Source organism: Ammospiza nelsoni, chromosome 6, assembly GCF_027579445.1.
Source record: "Ammospiza nelsoni isolate bAmmNel1 chromosome 6, bAmmNel1.pri, whole genome shotgun sequence".
NCBI lineage: Eukaryota > Metazoa > Chordata > Aves > Passeriformes > Passerellidae > Ammospiza > Ammospiza nelsoni.
In genome coordinates, this window is record NC_080638.1 from 20,803,362 (window position 1) to 20,821,720 (window position 18,359).

The 18,359-nt window shown below is 41.9% G+C and overlaps 1 protein-coding gene across 1 annotated transcript in view; it reads left to right on the forward strand.

Moving 5' to 3' along the window:
- Positions 1 to 2,201: 2,201 nt before the first annotated feature.
- The window catches only part of PPP6R3 (protein phosphatase 6 regulatory subunit 3), a 51,681-nt gene continuing 35,523 nt past the window's right edge, over positions 2,202 to 18,359 (forward strand). The window contains exon 1 of the mRNA XM_059474809.1: positions 2,202 to 2,327. The gene's annotated coding sequence lies outside the window, so the exon portion shown is untranslated. The remainder of the gene's footprint in view (positions 2,328 to 18,359) is intronic.

Here is an 18,359-nt window from a genome sequence, read left to right on the forward strand (position 1 = left end):
AAGGTAAGCAAAGGCTGTAAATTGTTTACACTGCTATTACACTGTCCCTTTGTCCAAACTCCAAGATGTTTTATGTAGAGACACGCTCCCATTAGCACCTTATTCTTGTAGACCAAGGTTTAAACCCATTTCTAGCTTGGCTCACTGGAAAAGGTGCTGCATATTTTTGTAATATCACTAGCTTTGTCTTAATGGGAGCAGACCTGCTGATTGTTTTCCAGTAGGATGGAAGTACAGCAGTACTGAGCTTAACTTTGGCAGATGAGCATGTGAGAGATGTGAAGATGCATTATTCACAGTGGAGTTGCTTTATCCTAGACTGCTGATTTAAAGAAATAACTTGTTTTCCTCTCCCTTTGGTACATGAAATCAACACAGTGCTACCCTTCAGTTTTCATGTCCTCTACATGAGAGGCCTTTAAGAACTACCCTAATGCTAAACTATCATTTCAGTTCTGTTGTTTCTTTCTCCAGTGTAACTAAATAAAATAGTGAGTCCTTGCCTTAAGTAGCCCATGCCCTCTTAACAAGAAACCAGTCAAAACCACATTGAAACCTGACAAAACCCCATCGAAGCCAAGTAAAAGCCCACCAAAACCAGACAAAACCAAAACCACCACAGCTGGGTGGTGTCCAACAGGGACACAGATGTCATCCTGGCAGTGACATTCTGAAACCAGGGAGGCTGCGCTGAGGGGCCAAGGGGCTCGAGCCAGAGGGGTCACCACCTTTTTGGGCAGAGGTGATTCGGGAGGCTTTGTGAGGGAAGACCAAAAGCATCTTGGACAGCCAAAATTGTTCATGCCTTTAAGACACAGGGTGCTCAACATGCACCGTGGGTGTTGTGGGGCACAAGGTGCCTGTTTGGGTGTATGCCACCTGAGCTTTCCAGCAGGGGCCCTTGCCCACCGTGCCCAGCTGAGCAGGGCTGCAGAGCAGCAGCCACAGGTGGCAGACAGGGAGCTTTGCCAAGGCTGAGGCACAGCACCCGCCTCCACGTTCATTCCGGAGCACTTTGGGCTGTACCAGGAATTGTGTGGCCATAGGACCAGGGCAGTGATTGTCCCCCTGTACTGGGCACTGGTGAGGCCACACCTTGAGTGCTGTGTCCATTTCTGGGCCCCTCACTGCAGGAAAGACACTGAGGTGCTGGAGTGAATGCAGAGAAGGGTCTGGAGCAGAAGTCTTGTGAGCAGCTGAGGGAGCTGGGGCTGTTCAGCCTGGGGAAAAGGAGGCTCAGGGGTGACCTTATCACTCTCTACAACTGCCTGGGAGGAGGCTGGAGCCCGGTGGCGCTTGGCCTCTTCTCCCAGCCAGCAAGCAGGGTAGGAGGGAATGGCCTGAAGTTGCAGCAGAGGAGGTTCACATTGGATATTCGGAAAAATGCCTTCACTTTAGAAATTGTCATGAATTAAGAACAGGCTTCCCAAGAAGCGATGCAATCAACATCCCTGAAAGTATTCAAAAGGCAGGTGGAATTTGGGGACATGGTTTAGTGATAAGCAAGGCGGTGTTGCTGGTTGACGCCTGGACTTGATCACTTTAAAGTAGGTCACTTCTAACCTTAACGATCCTATGGTTTTATAAAACACACTCTGCCGCATCTTACGCGGTTGGAGGCCCGACGGGCACGGGGACCTGCAGGAACAGGAGAGTCCCGCCGCTGCACCAGGCGAGCGCTCCGACACCGAGGGAAGCCCCAGCCCCCCCGCGGCCCCTCGCGCGCCGCCGCCCTGTTGTCAGGCAGTTTGGCGCCCGCGCGCGCCCCGGGGGCGTGGCCCCGAGCGCTGGCCAATGGCGAGGCGCGGCGGGTGAAGCTGCGGGACGGACGCCACCGCTGGCTCCCGCCCCACCCCGCCGCGGCCTCCGAGCACATCGGCTCCGGATTGGACAGAAGGGGTTTATTTTTAAAAGGAATCTGCTTTCTCTATTGGCCGAGGGAGACGCCTGTCAGGGTGACGTTACCTTGTTGCTAGGCTGGGAAGGTGGGAATCGAGGTGCACCCGCCCCATGCGCTGATTGGCCAACCGGAAGCCGATAGCCCGCCGCCGTCCGCGTCCCACCCTGTCGCAGTCGCGCAGCCGGGTGACTGACATTGGCCAGACGACCAATGAGAGACCGAGATCTGCACAGCGCCTAATAGGAAGGGGCGATCCGGGGAGAAGGGCGGTACCGGGACGAGGTGATTGGCAGGTGGGCGGAGGCAGAGGAGGGCTCGCCGGAGCCGCCATGTCCGCCATCTTGAAGCGTCGGTGATGGTGGCGAGCGGAGGTTTTCCCGCCTGAGCGGAGGCACCCGGGGCCTGTGGCGGGGGACGCGCTGCCGAGGTACGGCCCGGACGGCGCCGTGATCTCCGCCCCCCCGCTTCCACGGGAGCAGCGCTCCGGCGGCGGCTCCTCCGCGGCGTCGCGGGCCTGGCGGCCGCTCCCGGCCGTGCGGGGGCTTCGGGCGCTGCTCGGGCGGCTCCGGGCCGGGGCCGGCGGTGCGCGGCCTCCCGCCGCCGCAGCGCGGGGCCCGGGGCGGGCGGGGAGGCCGGGCCGTGCGGCGGAGCCCTCCCCGCCTGCCCCGCTTGTGGCCCGGGCTGCGCGCGGGGCTCTCGCTGGGGCTGCTCGGCAAGGCGGCTGCTTGGAACTGTAATGGTTTGGGAGCGTAGCAGTGGTTGGGTGAGCTTTAACTGCTGGTAAACGCGTTTGGCAAAATCTCGCTCAGAACCTGCCAGTTTTTCTGGTTTTGGTTTTTGTTGGTTGCTAAGAACTTTCCAAAGTGTAAGTGGGAATTAAGTGTTTTAGTCTACTTAGCGTCATACGAGACTATCTTGTATGACATAAGTGCAATTGAGGGTAAAGATCATTTCTGTCAGCATAAATGTTGTTTAAGTCAGAACAGTGGGATACTTTGAATGGGTGTGTTGCTATTTTAAAGAAGTGTTCTGAGTGGAGAGAACTTAGGAGTAGGTGGATAGCTTTTGAAAGGAATCCTTTGAGATGTTGACAACTTAAAAATGAAAGATTATGTTACTGGTGGTGCTATTACTTAGGTTTTAAATGTCCTTCAGTGGAATGAGTCTAAGTGTACTCTTAACAGTGCAGTGTGTTTTTGGATTGCTGAAATACTGTGTGGCTTTTTTCTGGGATGCTGAAAGATGGGAAGTGTCTCTGTTTCAGTGTTCCAGAAAGATTGCTGAAGTTATTTGAACTGAAAGGTCTATTTCCAGTGCAAGACATTCAGATAAGACTCTGATTACTTAGCTCTGTGTTGTTTATGTTTTCCATAGCAAGACATGGATTAACTGAAGCTTGCAAGAGTTTATTATAAAAGTAGAAAATAACACTGCAGAATTACCTTTCAATATGTAAGTTGTTAATGAGACACCATGCAAAAGTGGTAACCAGTTTACGTGTTTTTCTTGACAGTTTGTATTTTGAAGTACGTTTTTAGGTTCACGTAAATTACTTCTTTTGTCCATCTATGGTATTATTTGGACGTTAGGGATTCTTCTTATTTGCTTTCTGTTTGAAAAGCAGAATGTATAGGCATTGAATCCTGCACTGTCTGGAGTTACTAAAGGGATTTATTTTCTAAAACTACTTGGAAATACTGTTTTGGCCAGAAGGACTGTTGATGAGGTCTGTTTACAGTGACCAAGGAAAACATTGAGTGGAGTGAAAGGTGTAGTTTAGAAATTCCAGAAAAGCAACCTGTTTAACAGGAATAACTTCAAGTAAGTAGTGCATTACAGCTTCTTTACAAGCCAGTTAGATTTGTATGTAAACTGCTGTAAGCATCACAGCTTTGGATTTTTCAAAAATACAATTCAAGTAGCTGCTATTCCCTCATGGAATTAAAGATACTGAGTAGTTCATGTGTCTCTTCACAATACTGCCTCAAACTGCTCACTTCTGCTGAGTTGCTGAAGTGAGTAAAAGTGACTTTTCCCTTTGGATTGCTTCTGTCTTGCACTTAAGGGAGGTGATGCTATGGCCTGTGTACCACTCAGAGAATGGTACTCAGATGGTATTCCAAGAGTAGAATTCAAGTGAATTAGTAGATGGGACCTGAATTTAGCAGTATTGGAGCAGAAGTTTGTCTATGTAGCTTTAGTATTGACAGATGTTTAGAGAGTGAACTCTGTTGTTATGGCTCAACATCTTTGCTTATTTACTCAGCTTAAGCTTGACATGCATGTACTGTGAAATGCTAAAGAGCTGGCTCAAAACCAGCCAGTTGGGAGGTTGGGACAGTCAGAAGGAGAAATGTGTTGAAGAAGTGTCTGGTTCCCTCTCCTCTCTGTCCATCAATGTCCTGTTTTGTCCGAGTGCTTAAAAAGCCTTGAAGTGTGTACTTAACTCCATAGTAAAAGATGGAAGCTAAAAAATTATTTACTGCAGTATGGTTGCAAAGAGAGTGTTTTAGCATGGTACACAACATCTTTGTAGGTGGGAGACTTTTGTGTTCAGTTTTCTTGGGTAACTGAGTTAATTTATGGCCTGTGGAAAACCATGGCTTTTGTGCTTGGCCAGAAAGGTGCTGGTATGAGCGCAGGGATCTCTTTCTGTGCTAAGGTAGGATGGCTTCAGCACATTGGGTGCCCTCTAGATTGGGCTTCTGTGGTAGCACCTTCACCTGTGCTCTCTAAGCTTGCTGTGCACTGCACTGTCACATGCCAGGTGTAGGAATGCTGTGTTAGCTCAGCATCTCACACCCAGATTCTAGAAGACCAACATGTCTGGTTGGGTTGTCCCTAAGAGCAAGATGTAGAGCCGTTGTTTTTGGCAAAACTTTTCACAATAATAAAACAAGTATGAGTAAATGAGAGATAATATGTTGTGTCTTGTTATTTTGGTAAGTTGGAGGAAGAGAGCAAAGAACTTGAGAAACTAGTGATCCTGGTATTTTTTGGGGTGGGAAGCAAGTCTGAAAGATCAAGGAGAAGATGCACAGAGAACATGAACATCATGCTGAAAGCTCTGCATAGCATGTTTAATTGTTTCTGTAGCGTGTCAGGGTGCCAGCATCTGTTTTAGAAACCATATGCTACTAAGCAACTGAAGTAAAATATTTTTCTACTCTTGGATATTATATGTAGCTTTATAGCTAGTTTGGGACACTTCTCAGGAAGTGGAATAGACTGACTTGAAAAGATTGTGAGGACATGTGGTTTAAGCTTGCCTGTTTATGGAATAGCTCTTCACATAATATTGGCAAAAATTTTGTTGGTGTGAAGTACAAGAATTTGACAAGAATTTGTGACCCTTGATTATTCAATAGCTTACATAACATGCCAAGAAGCATGTTTGAAGTGGTATATGTGATTTGGAATAGGTGAAAAAGTTCCTGCCTCACCCTTTGACTTTTTTTTTTCTTCTTCTTGTTCATATAGTCATCCCTTAATTCTATTAAATGGATGTATCTTTTCCTCCTAAACTTGAAATGCTCAGTGTCAAATCTGTGGGATCTGTTGCATGCCAGCTGTGGAAAAGAGTTGCAAAAGCACCTTGGCATACAACCTTATGGACCAGTGAATCTGTAACACTCCACTGGAGGGGAGATTGATGTTAGTAGGCCTGGAGGCAGAATGGCAGAGAAGAGTGCCTGGGAAATGCAAAGTGGGGATTTGATTAATGAAGGGCAGGAGAGTAAAAAAGGAGAATAAAAAAAATTATGTGTGCACAAACAGAAATTGCCCTGTGGTGAGATGTGAGGATGGATTAGTTTCCTTGAAAGGTTCTTAAAATTTTATCTGATTTCATTTTGCTAGAGATGGCTCCAAACATTTATGCAGTTTAAGTTGTATCTGTGAGGAGGTGGAGTACGTGGCCTGGTGGTCTCTTCCCTGTGTCCACTGGCCCTTCTTGAAAATGAGCACAGGAGCACCATAGGCCAGCTCTTGTCACCTGTGGCAAAAGATGCTTTTAAACTCATTCTTCTGTGATTTGCAGAGGTAGAGCTCTCCATATTGTGTTCTTGCTTACCTACTGCTCAGACTAGTTACCAATCTTAAGAGTTCAGCTGTAAACTCTAAAGTTTACAGTTTACAGTAAAGTCTGCTTTGAACTGCAGAATTTGAGTTCAGGTTATTTTTTCTGCTACTGTTTTGACAGACTTGCTGGATGTCCATGTAACTGAAAGCTAAGTCTTCTAGAAAATAATAAGTAGTAGGTTACATTTGATAACTTCAGCTGTTGTCACCAAAAGGATGGAGAGTTTAGAGACAGCTAAAACAAAGCTGTGGTGGTGGCAGGAACAGACCTGCTGTTTTAGTAAGGGGGTTCCTACCAGGAATTTAAGGTCCATGTCAGTGTTGGTCTAGATGGAAGTGCCCCTAGAAGTTGCAGCAGCTCAGGGTGTTTGTCCCCATCAGCCATGTTTGTCTTTCTCTGTTCTTTCTGGCTCCTACAAAGGAGGAGTTTGTCACTGCTCATGCAGCTCCGAGGGGTGATGACATGTAGGAGTCTTTTCCTGTCTGTGAGGGACAGCTGTAGAAGGTACAGTGAGCTGGCTGTGCAGTATCACTTCTTCCTTTTGGCTGTGACAAGCAAACATCCATCAAAGGATCCTTCTCTGTGTGTACTTGATGGAGGGCTCTTTGTTACAGCTTTAATCCAAATCCAAATAGCAGAAAATTGTTCACTGAACTCTGTTTAGTGAAATGTGTTTGATAAAAGAGATGGTAAAGGTAACATTAATGAGAGATCTGCATTTCTTAATGACCAACATAAAAAACTAAATGTGTCTTTTCAGACTGCTTGCATGTGCTCTAAGGGCTAATGCTCTCTTCTAGAGGCACAATATGAAAGTTTATATATTCTTCTGATACAAATAATATGTGACTGAATACTGAACTTCTCAACCCATTAATGCTTGATTATTTTAGTTACTCAGTAGTTGTGCCAGGTGCAGTTGTCTTAATATGACTTCAGTCATAGATTGGCACCTACTTTTTTCCCCTGTGTCTGCCTCATCCAGTATGCCCTCCTGCTGTACTTAAATATAACTTATTTTCAGAACAAAACCCAAAGAACTTTAGCATAGCTGAACTGAGTACCAGCTACACTTGGCTTTGATGCTCTGCTTCAAAAATGCAAATTTATAATTTGCAAAAATGCAAGTTATAACTATAAATTAATCCCTAATGGCTTGGTTACTGACTAGGGATTTCAGTTTCCCAGATTGGAATTGGAGAGATAGGATATTGAAGGCAGACAAGAATAATTCAGAATCTTTTATGTATGAGAGTGTCTGTGGAAAAAAGATTCAAAGTCTGAAAAACCCATGGGATTTATGTATTTACTTATTTATATATTTTTTTTTTTTTTAATAGGAAACACCTGCAGATGTTTTTCACTATGGGAAACTGGATGCCTTTTAGGGCATAACGGAAAGCAATGATGCTAATACTTGTACAAGATTTTTGTTCTTTAAATTGCACTGGTCCAGTCTTCCCCTCTTCTGGATTTGGGAATTGTGAAGTTTAACTTGTACTCCTAACTGTAAGGCTGGAGGTTAGAATGCAGTGGGGTTGGGGTTTTTTCCCTCCCTTATTGAAGTTGTAGCCCCATGCATCCAGGAATGAATTATTTACAGAGATAATAAAAATTTGTAATGTGGTGCTGATCTCACCCTCATTAGAAGAAGGCTTTATAGGTTATCCAAATGTGTAATTAAAAAAAAAAATTATTGTAGGTAGTGAACATTGAGTGAAACCACCTGAGAGGTCTTGTTATAGATTTCAAGGCATTTCAAATTAAGTTAATTTCTGTGCCATTTGGCATAGCAGTAACTTTACTTTTTGGAATGGTAATAAGACTGTCTTGACAAAAGTAGGTGTGGAACCCTAAACGTTACTGACAAGAATAGAAGACTTAAATTCAGGTCTTAAGTAAATTGATTTCTCAGTCTGTGTCTCAGCAGGGTATTTTTCTTAAGGGCTTTATCGTGTAATGCTGTAATAAATACCATTTTAAATTCTGAGCTTGCATTTTAAATAGCTTGGTTTCTTTGAAACTTTATGCTTTAAATCCCTTGAGTAGGCGTAGGGCAGAGAAGTATCACTGTAGTTTTGTGTAACTATAACCTATCAGTGCTGTTTGCAGTCTTGCTTTGGGATTAGTTTTGACAGTATGTGTTCAGTAATTCTTAGTAAAGTAACACTTGGTGAGAGTTGAGGCACTTGTTGCAGCAGGAGAAAACTGTTGGCAGATAGATTGGTAGTTAAGAGAAAGAACTTGTAGGAAGGAATGGATGCTGCAAATACTGTGGTGAGTTACTGTGTGTTGGCCCTCTCTTGAAAGGGACAAAGAAAATGAAAGAGAAAGCAGCAGTTGAAGGAAGGGTCATTTCAGAAGGACACTGTGTCCCTTAACTGTGACATATTGCTTGAATGGGTTTTTTAAACTCTGTTTGCAAGTACATACTAGTGCCCTTATGGCACTGCTCAGCTGATGATCACTTCAGTGTAAAAATGTAGACTAGTCACCCTTTGGAAACAGTATTATTAACAACTGCTGCTAAATCTTTGAGACAGACTTGCCCCATAGTTGTCACATGCAACTGCAGTAGAATTCTGAAAGGCACTCAAATCTGCTCCTCTCATGTGTTTGAGTCTTCATTCAAGAAGCATTGAAATAGAATTTAAAAAATATTATTTTGAAAATCACAGAGAAAATAGTAGGTTTGGATCTTTTTTTAATGAGCTCTTTTTTTAAATTGAGCTTTTTTTTCATTAAACTAGGGTGAGTGTTGCACTTGGAAGAAGGTGTCTTATTCTGTTAGGCAGTCTTGATTTTTGTACTGTTGTCCAACAAAATAGAAGAGTTCCAGAAGGCATTAATTCTGTTCAGTTGAGACACCAGAGGCACCTGTGCCTAAAAAATGTGTGATTGCTCTGTGTGTGTGATTTGTAAAAGGACAATGTGGCAAAACTCAGCTTCTGGAGTCTCCAAAATATAAATTGTCTTTGGGAGTGGGAAATGGGAAAGAAAGATGGCATTAGCTTAATAGCCACTTCAGGCTTCACTGGGAAGGCTTTTTGCACTGAAATTTCATGGCTTTGGTGAGTTTCTAATTTCTTTTCTGAAACATATTTTTGCATGTACCTCAATAAAAATGAAGGTAATTTATTAAACTTATATAGGTGAGAATTGGTGAAATCTTCGCATTCAAATGATTATTTTCTTCGTTTTCTAAGATGAGTCTCAGAAAAGTCAAGCTGGTCATGCTTTTTTAAAGCTTGTTGTTTAAGTGACAACCGTTACTGGACAGTTGTCTTTGTAGCACTCTGTATTACAGAAGGAGGATATTGAGTCACTGTTCAGCTGTCTTAGTCTTTGAGTGATAAATTAATCTGACTGTTCAGTGTCCAGTAGTTAATTGACATTTCATTTGTGTTAGAATATTTTTCTTTTCTGAGTACTTACCTTCATCCTCAGGATATCTCCAGAGGTCTTGTGTAGGCTGCTTTCCCTGAATATATAGAGTGTGTTCTGTGAAGGAAATAGGGTGTTCTTGTTTGGTTAAAGGATCAAATAAAGCTGTAAGATTGGCACCAGGCTGGGGGAAGATTCCAGGTGGCACTAAAGCATATTGGTGAATGCAGATACCAAAATCTAGAGAAGTGAATATGCTGAAGTAGCATCACTCCCCTTGTATCTAGATGCTGCTTCTGTGTTTTATTTCTCTTGCTTGGCATTGGAAGAACTTTTCTACTAGAAAAGTTTCTTCATTGGAAGAACTTTCTACTAGAAAAATTCTACTTGGAAGAATTTTTCTACAATCCTAGGGATTGTATTGCTAAACTTGAAAATGCTGCTGTTGTAGAAAAAAGTATAGATGGGGCTTAAGCTCTTTGGGAAACCAAGTCAATTTAGTAGTCTTTGCCCATGAGCAAATCAGAATAAAAGATGTTTTAACTTGCTTAAATTAAAGATTAAAAGAAGAAATATCTTCAGCTTTTCTGTTCATGATGTTGGATTTGAATTTGAAGAGTGTTAGGGATTCTAACTTTCACTCTGAAAAGCAAAACATGCTTATGATACTCTCATTAAGGGAATATTTAGCTTCTGGGTGCATTTTGGGTGGGTTGAATAGTTCTGTCAGTTTTTTCATGATATGGTAGCATTTCTTGATATCCTAATTAAAAGAACTTGTGAACTTGCAGCTGTCAAAACTTTAATGGCTTTGTAAAGCTTAGTATGAGGAAAACCAGGGAGGTACTCTTGCCCACAGCCTTTAACTAGTGCAGTTCATGTAACTTACTGTGAAAATTCAGGTTATCTGAACTGCAGGTCCCAGAAATCTTGAATGAAAGTGAAGAATTAAGCAAGAAGTTACAAATTGCTTTGGGTTTAATTTTGAAGTTGCTATGTTCATGTGAGAGTTCACTCCAGTTGTGGCAGCAGCTGTAGCTGGTTGGAGCTTCAGGGGATAAAACATTGATGTGCTCCTAGAAGCTGCTGACTTCCATTTCTGGACTGCAAACGGTCTTTAAGTATTCCTTTTAACAGGACTGGGATTTTGCATGAAAAAATAAAGCAAATAATAGATGTGAATGCACTGTTTATACAGAAAGAACGCTGGTGTCCTGGTTAGAAGTTGCTGAAGTAGCTTTCTTTTACCTCCATGTATTTTTCATGTGCCTCAAAATCAGATTTATGTCCAACTTTCAAGGTCTAATCCACAAGGGGAATAGGGGGATGAACTTGAAAAAAAAATCCAAGCTCATGCTGTCTTTGAACTAATGCAGTGAATAAAATAAAACACATGCTTGTAAAAGAAACCTCTGGTAAAATTCATGCTTTTCAACTCAAGGCTGTGTCTTTAAGTTACAGTAGTTGTTTCTAACATGTTTAAACAAAAAAGTTAAGTTTACTGCTAAAGCAGTGAGTCAGTGTTACTGGGTTTTTGCATTTCCAGAGTAGCAGTACAGGAATTCAGGACTCATTTACACTTGCACATTATCAGCTGGTTGAGACAACAGTAGAACTGATGCTGAATTGTCCAAATTCAGCATCACCCATCTTATTTATTGGATTCAGGAGAGCTTTTGCTCTGTCATCCTGAGCAGACTTGAGGTGATATAATATAGGGCAAAGATGGAAGAGTCAGATCCTGTTTGCACTGTCCCTAGTGGTGTGTTCCCTCTTCCTTGGCTGCACTGGCCCTGGTGGTTGGTAGACATTTTGAGTTGTTCCATCCCATGGACATGGCAGAAAAACTCTTCTCCCTTCTTCTTCCTGCATTGGCCAATTTTGGAGTAGGGTTTTTCATTTGGAAATGTCTTGGCAGTGGTTTCATCACTGTTGGGGAGCCAACAGAGGGTGACTGCACAGCAAGGGGTAGAACAAAGCTGCTTTGCATAAGCTTTTTTAGCATCCTGAAGCACTCCTTTGAGACACCATGAGGAATTTCAGTCCTTATCCTCATTCTGAGTGTGGATGGTGACATTTCAGCATACAAATGTATTCTCTAAGCAAGGTGTTAGGAACTGATAGCCAAAGCATTCAAAGTTTAAGCCCTGACCTAAGTGAGATGCTTAGTAGTGTTTAAAAATTGCCCTAGTTGTCATGAAGATTTTTCTATAAACTTAATTAGTTCATAGATGAGACTAGTTCAGATGCACCTATGTCTTGGCCCTTCATCTCTCACCACTACCAAATTGATGGTTGTGGACAACACTTTCATGTCAAGTTTCTTTGAGAGCCATGTGTCCAAGGGATTACTTAAAAGTTTTTGGGAAGAGATGTTCCTGATTGTGTGGTAACACATGAGTGTTCTAAGGAGGAGTGCACATTATTTTGATTTTTCTCACCTGTCATCTGGAGAGGTGTGGTAGGGAGCAATGCTGAGTCTTCAGTTACAATTTCACAGCGCTCTGCTGGAATGTTACATTAAACAGTTTTGTGTGGCTGGCCTGTAATTTCACTGGGGGATCTTTCTGGGTCAGTAAGCCAGTGGAAGAAGGGAAAAGATTCTGCTGTTTTGTGCTTCATCTGCTTTTCACATGTGTTGGATAAAAGTTCTTGGACATTTTTTGGCCTAGAGAGGTGATAGAATTAAACCATCCCATGTCCTGTGCTTCCTTTTATTAATTGTAGTCCAGGCCCTTACATTTGGGAAGGGGTGCTGGTGTTCTGCTAGTGGTTTTGTCAAGCTTATGTAACAGCTTTATTTCAGATATATGAAGTTATATAAGTTAATGCATGCAGAGCAGCGCTATTCAGGAGCTTGCAGTTCTTGCACTTTTTTACCAGGATGCACAAATGTTACATTGGTTCCTATTAGTAGAGACACTTGTTTCATTTCAGTCTTTGGGCCAATAGAGGTGCGTGGGAGCTGTTTTAGAAACAGACATGGCCCAGTTCATGCAGCATTAATAAGATTAGTTTAGTCATCTTCATAGCAACTGGTCACATAGTGGTTAACTTCTCTTATCTAAAAATGTGTGAATAAAGTTAGGCAGTACTTAAAACGGAATTTTCCATGCTATTGCATTTCCTGTGAAGATGGATCCTACCCTGGGTAGTTGTGCCTTATTTTTATTTTCTGGATATATCATGTAAAACATGAACATGCGTGTGGTCCTGGTTGTGATGAGTCCTCATAGTTCTGTATTTGAATGTAATCCATCTGTACACATGCCAATAACTGCATCCTGCCTTTGCATGTTACCTTAGGTCTAAAGTTTTAACCTTCCATCATTGGATACTTCTTCATGACAGAGCTATATTAACTTGGATGTAGGAAAGTCAAATAAACTTGATTTTCATCCAGTCAAGGGATTCTTTTTTAAAATTGTTTTTGAAAGAACTCCTGTGGGTTTTTGGGGGTGGGGGTTTGTCCCTTTTTTCATGATGCAGTGTCTAATCTGTCTTGCAGAGAGGAACAGTCTGAGGTATTAAACCATATGTACCAGGAAGTGTAAGTCAGTCTTTAGACCAGTCTCTATACTCTTGTAGATTCTGAGGTGGACTGAAAAAGTCCTGATGGACCAGAGCAGGGTTCTGGTGGCACATCCCTTACAGGGTATGCTATAATACACACACTCCAAGTGTCTTGCAAATTTTGATCACACTGGTGTCTCTAATTTACTATGTAATCCTACTGCATTGAATTCAGAAGCCAAGGGTATTTAGACACTGAAGTCTTCAAACAGAAAGCAGAGTAGGGAAATAACAAAGGTATCCTTGTAAGGGGAGTAATAATAGTGGTTTTCATTTGGATAGTTCCACTAGCAATTGAAATCTGTGGATCTTAAGAATGTGTAAACTCTTCTGAAAGTGCACTAAGCTAAGCAGGCTTCTTACTTTGTTTCCACATAACTGAAGTGATGTTCTCTCCCTTTTTGGAGCTCTGCTTTGGAACATAGGTACACTTTTAAAATGCAGAAGCAATAACCTAGAAAAGTTCAGTGAAGTGAACTGAGTCCAGAAAATTTGTTTACTTTTTCTGCTCTAGTTCATCACTTGACTCACAGGGTATTGGCAGGTCTGTCAGACATGGAGACCTGAAGGTCTGCAGGTGAAAAAATGCATTTAAAAGACCTATAAGAGAATTATGGTCAGTGTATTACACTGAGCTTCATTTCATGTGTATGTTGGTTGCTAAAATAACCTGATAAGTAATTTTAAGGTACTTTCCAACCCAAGGTATTCTTTGAATCTATGACCTTTAGGTTGACACAGGCCATCTGTTAAATCATCTGCAAAGATCAAAAGTCAACTTTGGAGACACAGCTCCTTATCTTTAACATGGAAGGTGTAAAATTAAATCATTCTTCTCTTTGGCAGAATACTTGAAATGCTATTGAGGTGAATAGTTTGGGTTTTTTAGCTGAAGATGCCAAATACTGGGTAGTCACTGACATGAATTAATAAACATGCCACTAATTTTGCTACCCATCTTAGTTGCTAGTACTTTATTTTCCATAAACACTATTACCCATGTTCCCAGAAGAAACCAAAGTATTTCAGTGTTGCTTGAAACCTGTGTTAAAAAGCAAAATCAAAAAGCGTCTCAAAGTGCTGGGAAGTGAATTTTTGTTTTAGAAATTCTTTCTGTAACTACTACAGACAGCTAATTGGGAAGAAAAATCAGTTTGCAGGGTGCTTTTTCTTGCCTGTGTGGTGTTGACCAGAGCACAGACAGGTAAGTGTCAGTCTGCAGCCTGTTAAGGGTACCTAATAGGGCTCATTAATTCTTCCAGTGTAAAGCAAAGTAATATAAAACTATCAAAAGTGAGGTTTTCATAATAGTGACTGAATGCTGTCTTAATTCAGCTTGTTACTTTGGAAGGCTGGACGTAGTCTCTGTTGGTTTTTTTTTTTTGAGGATGGCCTGTTTTCAGATTGAAACTAGCTGAATTCTTTATAGACTTGTGCCAACGTAACAGGCATTCTTAATGCTTCTTAGTTTATTTCTGTGCAGGTTTGTGCATAAATGACATCAATATAAGGGAATAGTTATGAAGATAGGAAAAAACCTGCGGCAGAAAGCTCTAGTAATGGGAATTTCAGATCTTCCAGATCTGATGTTACTTTATGGGAAATTGCTAATAGTTTTTTTTTTTAAGTCTGGATTTGTGTTAGATTTCAGTGAATTGCAGATGATAAAGGCAGTTTCATTTCAGTGAGAGAAAGTTTCTTCCTTTGATTCCCAAAAGTGGAGGGAAATGTTAAAATTGGTTTAAAAGTAAATAGGTATTTCAGATGACATGCTGCTTTTCATTTTATTTTCAGTGTATGTTCTGCTGAACTGACACTTTTCTTCCTAGCAAGTTGTTTCTTTCCTCTGTTCATGTGTTATATTTGTTGCAAAACAGTCCTTAGTATTTATGCAGTTGTCAAGCTATTGAATAGAACCTATTAACAATATTAAATTATACAATTTTTTTTTTGTCGTTGTAGGAAGAAATCTGCTTCATCTAATTCAATGCTAATTCAGTCCTGCTAATCTGCTAGTACTGTAGATTGAAAGATTTTTTTGCTGTTGCCAGGATACCCTGTAATGGGCAAGAAGCCTGAGAGAATACAAAACGTTCTGATTTTTTAACTTTTAAAAACTTTTGTGTTTTAACAGGTAAGAAACTATTAAACTTCACATACAGCAGTAGATTTAGCTTCTGCATCTATAAAGCCTTATCCTAAAGCATTCTGAAACCACTTAAATTTGAAGGTTTTCATATCCTTGATGTCCACTAAAATCACCTGATTTTATAGGTTCACATTTATCACTTTCTAAGCTGCAGTTCCTTCTTCAGTTCGGGCTTTGTGGCCATGCCTTCCCTTTTCTTGCAGCTTTTTTTCTGACTACTTTCTAGCTGGCTGATCCTAACTTTGTCTTTTAACCTACCCTGCTCTTGCACTATCATTTTTCACCCTGCTTTGGGGCAGAAATCAATCAGGGGTGTTCCAGACACACAGTTGTGCATATTCTGTTTGTTTTACTGTGTTTTGCTTTTGTGCCAGGAAGTGTGTCTGCTGCCCAACCTTTTTGAAAGAGTTTCAAAGCAAATGTGTTCATGAACTGACATACAGTAGATATGAGTGATGCTTATAGATTATTATACTGAAGTAATACTGTCTTCTGCAACTGAGTTTTTTGGTTCTAAACTTCATGTTTCAGTGCAAAAGTGTCTTCTGGGTAGCTATGCATTGTTGAGCTTGCACTTTATATTTTATGGAATCATGTGCATTTCTTAGTGCAATAATATCTTTATTTTCATTTTGAAGCTAATTGGAAGAATTCGGAATAGGAAAAATCTAACTTGAATTCTGTGACCAGTGGATACTTTAAATTTTTAATTGGCAGTTGATGTGAAATGACTAGAAAAAAATTAATCTTCTCTACTTGGGCAGGGGAGATTAGTGTCTTAATTTGTAATTATTGCAGGTAATTAAGATCTTTATTAACACTTGTGGTTTGAGATAGTGTAGGAATTGATGAGAATATAGTTGTTGCTTGGTATGAAATTGCTCTTGTAAATTCACTGCAGACAGTAGATTTCTCCTGATTTTTGTACCTCTGTTGAACAGTTATGACCTCTTCAGTTTTGGGGGATTGGTGTCTTGGAGTAAACTTGAACTAGTTTGGATTTATTTACACACTTGAGGTCAAAGCTATAGACTGTTGGGGCCTTCAGTCATAAGGGGAGTGTATGTGCACATGGTATTTGTGTGTATAGATACATATATATAATGAATTAGATAAAAAATGATAGGATGACAGAGCAGTTAGGGTTGGAAGGAACCTCTGGAGATCATCTAGTTCAAGGCAGGGTCACCTAGAGCAGGTGACACAGGAGCATAATCAGATGGGGTTTGATTGTCTCCAGACCTCCCTGGGCAGCCTGTTCCAGTGCTCTGACACCCTCAGTGTAAAGAAGTTCTTCCTTGAGTGGAGGTGCAATTTCTTGTCATTTAGTTTATGGCCATTGCTCCTTATCCTGTTGCTGGGCACCATGGAAAACAGTCCAGCACGATCATCTGGGCACCCAGCTTAGATATTTGTATGCAACAATGAGATGCCCTCTCAGTCTTTTCTTCTCTGGACTAAAGAGGCCCAGCTCCCACAGTCTCTGCTCATAAGTGATGCTCCAGACCTCAAGTCCATCATTGTGGCCTCTGCTGGACCCCTCTCCAGTAGCTCCTTTTCTTGCTTGAACTGTGGAGACTAAATTGGCCATAGCACTGCTCTCCAGGTGTGGCCTCCCTAGGGCTGACTAGAGGGGCAGGATCAGCTCCCTCCACCTGCTGGCCACACTTCCTGATGCACCCCAGGATACCATTGTCCCTCCTGGCCACAAGGGTACGCTGCTGACTCATCCACACATGTTTTTATAGTTCTCATCTAGATAGGTGTGCAGCTGGGATTGATAAAGAAGGGAAAAAGTGATTTCACTTCACTTCTTAACTGTTCTGTAGCAATAGCAGGCTCCTCCTTGTCATGTCTGATGGGGGAGTGGAAGTCCCTTGCCTCAGTAGGAGGTGGCACATTGTTCAAGAGCATGTTAGGAGATCACTGTCTTCATCCAGTTTTCTGGCATGTTTTTCTCACAGTCAGGGAGAGACTGCCACATGGCATCTCCTGCATTTCTCTCAAGAGGATGTAGTTACCCTGTGAAGGAACAGTAGTAGTTAGCAGAGCAGCATACCTGCTGTGAATGAGTGTCGTGTCTGGCAGGAATCCTGTCACGACATCAGGAGGCCACTGTGGCAGCAGTGTATGTGGCCAGCTGTGGCTGTCCTGGGAGCTGGGGAGGCTGTGGCCTGAGAGATGTGCTCATGTGGGAGGAGGAGGCTTAGGTAGACTGAGGTTGTCTTTTTGGGGATCACTCCCCTGTTCCTGCTGCTCCTTGGGCACAGGGACTGCCCTAGGCCTTCCCTCTTGTGCCCAAGCTCCAGCCTGCTCTTCATCCTGTGTCTGGGCTCCCCTGCATGACACAGGGGCAGCAGCAAGGCCAGAGATCCCTGGTACCTCCCACTCTGCATCCCCTGTGCCCAGCAGTGGCTGAGAAGAGGGTGAAGCATCCAGAAATCTTGCTGTAAGGAATGAAGTGCAGCCAGCCTGCACAAATCTCCCAGCCTTCCATGAAGGAATTGTTGGTTGATTTTGTTTCATTTTTAGTATCTCTTCTACTTTGTTACATCCATGGACTAGGAAGGAGTGTGCATGGTATTAGAAGTATGTATTAAACTGTTGAGGTAGAGGTGTTTCTATTTTCTCTTCTGTTTAATTCCTATTAATTTCAAACCATTTATTAATTCCTTTCTCCACAGAGTTTCTTTGAAACTTCACTAGCTTATAATAAAGTAATGAAGTATTTCTTTTTCACTAGGTCTCAGGTTTGTGACGTGAATAGGCTGTTCTGACACTGAAGAAACAGCTGTGTGTTATTTTGTATTCACTTGAAACTTGTATTCTATGTCAAATTGATCTTGCATTTTGTTTAAGAAATGTAGCAACTCTACTATGAAAGTTTATTACTGCTTTTATTTTTTTTTTTTTTTGTGATTGCTGGGTGTAATTGTAAAGTACTGTAATTCAATCCAGGGATTTTGAACACCAGCTTACATCTTTCTAGCTAATAGTACTCAGTGAACCTCACTGCTCTGATTGAAAAGAAATTTATTCCAAATAGGTTAGGACGGGCAGTTGTAGACAGCAAGTTTACAATGGGTGATGCTCTGCTGAGGACAACAGGCAGTTTAAAAAATAGAACTAGAGTGTCTTCTGTCATTTTTGTTCACTGGTCGTTCTCTTCAGCTCTAAATTTTTTTCAGAGGTGCATTCATGCTTAGTTTTGTTTTGAACAGATGGTTCACTTTCAGTGTCAAAATGAGCACTTTATAAGGGCTGGGACAGTG